Source organism: Homarus americanus, unplaced genomic scaffold (assembly GCF_018991925.1).
Source record: "Homarus americanus isolate GMGI-L3 unplaced genomic scaffold, GMGI_Hamer_2.0 scaffold53496, whole genome shotgun sequence".
NCBI lineage: Eukaryota > Metazoa > Arthropoda > Malacostraca > Decapoda > Nephropidae > Homarus > Homarus americanus.
This window is the reverse complement of record NW_024742304.1, coordinates 74269-82520: the sequence shown is the minus strand read 5'-3', so window position 1 is coordinate 82520 and position 8252 is coordinate 74269.

Below are 8252 nucleotides of genomic sequence, written 5' to 3'. Positions count from 1 at the left end.
ACGCCACCGATATTTCTTGTATTTGGATCACGAGAAGCTCATGAGAAGGTCAAATGAACGAGAGAACTTTCACTTTGCTCAAATATCTTATTTTTCAATATAAAAATAATGCATAAAATGTGTTCCATCTTATTATAGTTCATCTGACATAATCATCACAGGAAGTGTTTACATTCATCATTTTCGGCGGCCAGTGGGGGTTGCCGGTCACCAACTAACGGAGGTTAAACACAATAGTGGCGTTCTTTTTGTCTCAGTAAGAACGGGAATTATTGCGGAAATTAACGCTGACACAATCTATAACGAATATAAACGACACTGTAGTTTCGTTTCCTTTATGTGAGAGGGGCGCTGCTGACAAACTTTCATCCAATGTTTGCTCAGGAAGTAAAGCTGCGAGAGAACGGAGGGAATTAACACCATTTTGTCTGCCATGTTAGTGAAGGGGAAGGTAAGTGTGGATACACGTCCTCGCTTATACGTTTATGTGTGTACTTTATTGTCTGTGTATCTTAATAAATAAAATTATAAGAGCTTAGTTGAAATAAATATATATTAAAGAGACGACAGAAGACTGTGGCTGAGTAAACTTAATGGAGTTAATGATGATACAAGGAGTAGTTGTGGTTAGTTCTACATGACTACCACACTGAGATATATATATATATATATATATATATATATATATATATATATATATATATATTTATATTCATATCTATATCTACATTTCATATCTATATCTATATATATATATATATATATATATATATATATATATATATATATATATATATATATATATATATATATATATATATAAGTTAATCACAGTGAAGCTTGGTGTTGTATCATACAGGTGTGAGTACAGATCAGTCTGTACTCACACCTGAAGATGTGAATTACAATGGAAAGTGCTTGGGAACTCTGTGGAAGTTTTTCTTCCTTGTGGTTATTTAGCTTATACTGATCATGCAAGTACTCTACAGTGATTTACTTTGCGCATATATATATATATATATATATATATATATATATATATATATATATATATATATATATATATATATATATATATATATATATATATATAAGGTAACAACAAACTTTATTAAATTTAAATAATAACTACAGATAGAGCAACTAACCATAAACATATGAATATATTATATAAAGCTAAATACTAAAAAATATATATAATAAGGTTCAGATAAAAGAGTTAAAGTACCTTATGTAAAAAAAGAAGGATTATGAGATAAAATATTGAAGAAAAAAAGAAAACAAATCCTAAGGGGATGAATAAATTAGCTGTAACTCGTCTATAATTTATATTAGAAAAAATACTTTCCTAAATAATTAACTTGGGGTTAAGATAAATCATCTTACGATATCGACCAATAAATCCCTGACGTAGTGAACTGTGTGATGGTGGATCACACACATTGGTCATTATTACACACAGCGTCACACACACACACACACACACACACCCACAAGCAGCAGCCATCACACACACACACACACACACACACACACACAAGTAGCAGCCATCACACACACACACACACACACACACAAGCAGCAGCTATCACACACACACACACACACACACACACACACTAGACGCCCCAACAAATATCTTCAGTTTATCGTAAGTCATTTTTCTAACATATTATTGACTGGCCAGTTGACGCAGTGTGCTTAATCATTTAATGTGGAAATTAATTACTTAATTTGTTAGCCTTTTATGTTGGGTGTGAGTGTGTGTGTGTGTGTGTTGATTCTACGCTAGAGAGAGAGAGAGAGAGAGAGAGAGAGAGAGAGAGAGAGAGAGAGAACATTAGCGTTAATAGTACAGCATCAGTAATAAAGAGCGGATAGAGAAGAAAAACAACGAAGAACTTCAATTTGTTCTTATTGACGGCCATAACAACAGTACTTTCATGTCAATAGTAATACGGCTTTCACCTTAATTGCGTCTACCCGTATTACCTTTCTGTCTTTAATTACATTCTCATCTAATACCTGTAATTCTTCTCACCTCACCTGTCACCCATACAGCGTCGACCCCTTTAAATGTGGGAAGCGTAATACTGTCATTACAAACGTGTGTTATACCCTGATCTCAGCCTCCTGCATCACGTTGTATTACGAGGAAGGTAATGTGTATTGTTTGGGACATAACGAGTCACTCGATTACAGACTCATAATTTGTGTAATTATTGACATTACAAACTGAACCCTGTATGTATTGCTATGGTGGGGAGGGGGAGGTGTTGGGTGGGGAGGGGGTGTGGAGCAAGGTAAAAGGAGGTGTGAGTACAGGGGGTGCGAGGTGTGGGTGGGGTGGTGGGGGTGGTGGTGGGTGGATATTCTTCTTCTGTGTTGTGTGGCATTCATTTTATGTGTAATGAGTGAGTGCTGTATTGGATCGTGTGTATGTGTGTTAATGTGTGATTACATTGTGGACAAATTCCCTAAGCACTTGCCATTATCTGGCACCTCCTTAAGGATTATATATATATATATATATATATATATATATATATATATATATATATATATATATATATATATATATATATATATATATATATATATATATATATATAAGAGAGAGAGAGAGAGAGAGAGAGAGAGAGAGAGAGAGAAATCTGAGTAATTTCGTTAAAACTCTTGTTCCCGTCATCTAATGATCCTAAAGTCCTCACATGCCAGAGACTTCCAGGTGTAAGAGGAATTTTGTCAGCAACTGTACAGGTGATTGTATGCCTGCTTCTGGAAGGCTAAGCCCGTTACAGAGATAAACCTTATTCACGGAGTTGGCTTCGCCACCCCATCTTGCACAGGCTAAACGAAATGCCTGATGAGGTAAATAAAGCTGCACGTATATCGATTAGTGGTTCTCACCCCCCTGCTTTATGGCAGCGAGACATGGGTCACACACAGAAGGCACCTCAAGGCACTTGAAAACTTTCACCAACGAAGTCTTTTTTTTTTCTTTTCTACGGGATTAGTCCACCAGGGCACAGGTGAATGACCCACACCAGGGCCTGGAGGGCGAAATAATAATAATAATAATAATAATAATAATAATAATAATAATAATAATAATAATAATACACACACACACACACACACACACACACACACACACACACACACACACACACAATAATAACACAATACACACACACACACAATAATAATAATAATAAAAACAACAAAACAAAAACAAAAACAAAAACAAAAACAAAAACAAAAACAAAAACAAAAATAAAAATAAAAATAAAAATAAAAATAATAAAGAACCATAAATAAAGAAAAAATATAAAAAAAGAGCAATAGTGAGAAACGCTATATGTATGTTGTGTTGTGTTGTGTTGTGTTGTGTTGTCAAAGTAAGAGACAATTGAGACCCTGCAATTGTGTATAAATGAGGCAGAAAGTCAGGTCAGCAACCTGGAACTTGGTCACAATTTCTGTGATGCCATATGGCAGCAGGGTCTACCATTAGACAACACATTATGCTTCCAGTATCTTCCCAGGCGGTAGTACCTCCCTGTTTGGTAGCTGCCTACTAACTACATCGCTGGGAAGACAGAGAACAAATGCCAATATCCTCACTTATACCATCTGTAGGAGGAGAGAGAGAGAGAGAGAGAGAGAGAGAGAGAGAGAGAGAGAGTTGAGATGCGGGTGAGGAGCAAAAAGAAAGAAAGAAAGAAAGGTGAAAACAGAGGATAACAAGACGATAAAGCACATACTGTATATAATAAATGAGACAATGTGGCGGATATATTGACCATTGACGACTTGTGATTATGTCAACACTTGCCATACTCACCAGTCATCGCCACCCCCTCCCTCCTCCTACTCCCTTCAAGTGACATCATTACCTCACAATTAAGGGTCGTTACACTTGTCGAGAGACGCTAACGATCCTCAACCCTCGTAAAGTACGCTCGAGGAACTATGGAAACCCAGACAAACAAACCACACACACACACATACAGAGAGAGAGACAGACATACACGTATCTATACAGTGTGTAGGTGTGTGTGTGCGTCTGTATATAATATAGACAGATATACAGAGGTACACACTAATACATAGACAGGCAGACCGACAGACACACACACATATACCGTCCGCTTCCTCAACAGCAACGACACTGACGGAGGGCGCGGAGGTACACGCCAGCTACACGCCAGGTAGTAGTCGTGGTCGTCGGGGGTGTGGAGGTACACGCCAGCTATACGCCAGGTAGTAGTCGTGGTCGTCGGGGGCGCGGAGGTACACGCCAGCTACACGCCAGGTAGTAGTCGTGGTCGTCGGGGGCGCGGAGGTACACGCCAGCTACACGCCAGGTAGTAGTCGTGGTCGTCGGGGGTGTGGAGGTTCACGCCAGCTACACGCCAGGTAGTAGTCGTGGTCGTCGGGGGTGTGGAGGTTCACGCCAGCTACACGCCAGGTAGTAGTCGTGGTCGTCGGGGGTGTGGAGGTACACGCCAGCTACACGCCAGGTAGTAGTCGTGGTATGCAAAGTTAGTGAACGCCCCCCTTCCCTGATTCAACGCCAGAGAAACACCAAATGAACGCCAAAGAGAAAAACATCGAGTGAACGCCAGGCGAAGAGGTAAGCGACGCCTGGAGGTGCAGGAAGAGGACATCATCAGGAAGGAGGCGTTAGAGCTCAACCACAAATCTCACGTCGTCTGCGCCTCAGTATCCGTCTTGGGCCCTCACCACTCACCCTTGTGTATGACACCAGCGAGAAGGTCTTCTTCTTCTTTTCTACTACTATTTGTTCTTCTTGTTCTTCTTGCTCTTCCTTTCCTGTTCATTGCTACTGTTTTGAACACGGCTCACATGTGTTCAACATTATCGTGGTTATGTTGTTCTTTACTGTTGTTCATCACCAGGGTGTTTTCTCCTATTGTTAATTATTGTATCTATGTGTTCTGTTGTTCATTATAGGAGCTATGTGTCTGTTGTTAATTATTGTATCTATGTGTTCTGTTGTTCATTATAGGAGCTATGTGTCTGTTGTTTACGGCTACTACCACCACCACAACTCCATCACAACCACCACCAACGACGCCACCATCACAACCACCCTCATAAGACACTACCAACCACCACTACTGAGAGCCACTTCACCTACCACTTCCTGTTGCTAATTACCGCCACTAGAGGGCCCCGTTAGTTTACGGTGGGTACAGTATCATCATCGTCCAGCCCGTCGAGTAGGTTTTTTGTACATATCTTCGGACAGAACTACAAGTACAGTACCTGGACCTTTTCCACCGTGATACGTTTTACGACCGAATTTGGGACGGAAACTACTAGATGGTATACCTTGAAGCTGTTCGTTAAATCGCGGGAGTTTTTTGCGACCAATACTTTCTAACTTTCTAACGAACCATTGATATCAGACGTAACCTACTGTGGTACTGGCTGGGTGTCCGCGTTCGTTTTTGTAGCGACTTAGGGAACCTGGCGCCATTGTGGTGACCGATATTGGATGGAACCTATAGGGAGTATCGGAGTAATGGTTCCCCCACGGGTGGTGACAGAAAAGGTGCTCTATTTAAGTATTGGAAAAGGGGAAGGAACTAAAAGTCATTTGGTACACCCGCCAGGCAACGTGTATTGTTCAGCTGAGGAGTGTGCAAGGGAGGGAGGGAGGGAGGGAGGGATGGAGGGAGGGAGAGGGAGGGAGGGAGAGAGAGGGAGGGAAGGAGAGGGAGTAGATATAGCTCTGAGAACTATCAGTCCTCCCGTCCTAAACTGTCTCTATAAAAACACTCGACCTTTTTGGGAGTGACAACAAAGGGTGGGACTACAGTTAGGGGCTGTAAACAGCAGGGTGTCCGTAGGGGAAGGATAAACAGCAGGGTGTCCGTAGGAGAAGGATAAACAGCAGGGTGTCCGTAGGAGAAGGATAAACAGCAGGGTGTCCGTAGGAGAAGGATAAACAGCAGGGTAGTAAACAGCAGTGTCCGTAGGGGAAGGATAAACAGCCGTAGGGAAGGATAAACAGTGTGTCCGGAGAAGGATAAACAGCAGGGTGTCCGTAGGGGAAGGATAAACAGCAGGGTGTCCGTAGGGGAAGGATAAACAGCAGGGTGTCCGTAGGGGAAGGATAAACAGCAGGGTGTCCGTAGGGGAAGGATAAACACTAACATATACATTTTATCTCTTAAGAGTAAAAATGAAAGTTACAGAATTATGTAAATCTTAAGAAAGTGAGAAGATAATTGTTGATGATGAAGATGATGAGGAGCCACGATAGACTACACGTCATCAGCCAATAGATCGTAAACAACAGACAATAGACCACAGACAACAGATATATAACAGACAACAGACCAAAGACCAAGTGCAAACAGTCTCTGTCAGTTGGGAGATTATTGCTCCGATAAAACTGGTATGGTGAAGTTATGAGAGAGAGAGAGAGAGAGAGAGAGAGAGAGAGAGAGAGAGAGAGAGAGAGAGAGAGACAGACAGACAGACACATTCACAAGACTGCCTCATAAAAAGCTCACTATGGCCTCCCTAGTCACGTTTACACTCTCAACGACCCTGAAAGTTGCCATCATTCTCAGGCCTGTGGACAAAAGTGTGATACTGGATCACTGGACTACAGCAGAAGGGTGATCAATCGCTGGGTCTCTTGACATCAGAGGCCTTGGTGTGGACTTTATAACGGGAACTTGAAGGATTGCCACGGAGTACACAGTCTTGTTCAGGTTCTCAAATGGAAAAGAAAGCGGACTTGTGAGTCAGGGGGGTCTTAGAGAAAAGTTCGGCTTATGTCCTTATGTATTGTACATCCATATTTGCCATAATGAGTACTCCTTCCCTCGGACTTAAGGAGCAGCTCAGGTACTCGGTGAGGATGACGTTCTGGTCGACAATGGCCAAAGATGTGGAGAGTAAAATATGGCGACCTTGTGGTTCAGAGCGGGAACGTGAGGAACGTCTTCCGACACAGGTCTCAGGCAGGGGGCCCTTCCTCTCCCTGACACAGATTCACCCTTGTCGCGTTAGTGAGATACTGTGGGACCTGGTCAGCTGCCGCGGACCCAGACGAGGTTCAGGTGTAGCGGCAGCAGCAGCAAAGGTGGTACAAATAAGGAGACTAACAACAATAATAGGAATAAAAATAAAACAGCAGTATGTGGAGAGAGACAACAAGAGGAGAAAGGCCTGGGAGTACACAGGTAGCAGCACCAACAGCAGAAGTAGCAGCAGCCTCCGTCATAGAAGCATGAGAGGGACTACCTCACCTTACACGTGACTTGCAACACAGGCCAACAACAACATGTTCCGTCCTGCCCACAGCTGTCTCAGCCTGCCTGTTACTGTTGTCAAAAGTAGTAGTGGTAGTATTATTACTGTTGTCAGCAGTAGTGTTGGTGACAACACTGCCGATGGGTAATGTGGTGATTATAACATTGTAGTACAGATGGCAGTGTTGGTCTCCTGTTATCATACCTACTAAATATGTCAGTAATGTTAGTACCACGTCTCTCTCTCTCTCCTTCACCACCACCATTACTATTACGGGTCACAGGTTCACCACAGTCTCCCTCCAGCCCCCGTTAGTGGTCGATTACCACCTCTACATGACATTCACCTTGTATACGGTACCTTAGGACCAGTCTTATGTTAAACCTCAAACATACGTGACTAATTATTTCTTTCGGCTCTCCCATACACCATTTGTCCACGGCGGTCACGTTCTCAAGGAGCCTTAAGGGGTAATGACTGTAACTGTGGGCTTTATTGTATCTTGTTAACCCCAGTGGTCATGCAAGACTGGAGGCGCTGGAGGGAGGGAGAGAAGTCATGGACACGGGAAAGGTTACGTGTAATTTGCTACTGCTGGTGCATGGTGGTGGTTTAAGACATTAAGGTTGTTTGTTTATAAGCCCTGGAGGGGAAGGGAGAGGGAGGGAGGGAAGTAGGAGATGGCAATGAAAGGGAGTGAGAGGAAAAGAAGGAATGGTAGTGAGAGGGAGGGAGGGAGAGAGAGGGGGATGAGGAGGGGAAATCAGATATCAGATAGCCATAAGCAACACAAATAAGACGACTATGAATTTCTCTCGTATTTATCACTGCTGGAGGAAGACGTGGGGGAGGCTCTCTGGTCGTTCTAACATGATGAAGCACCGCCTTATTACACAGTGTAACACGCTGAGGGAGATGAGAGTCCTGTTCGTGCTGGTGTGATGATGAAGGGA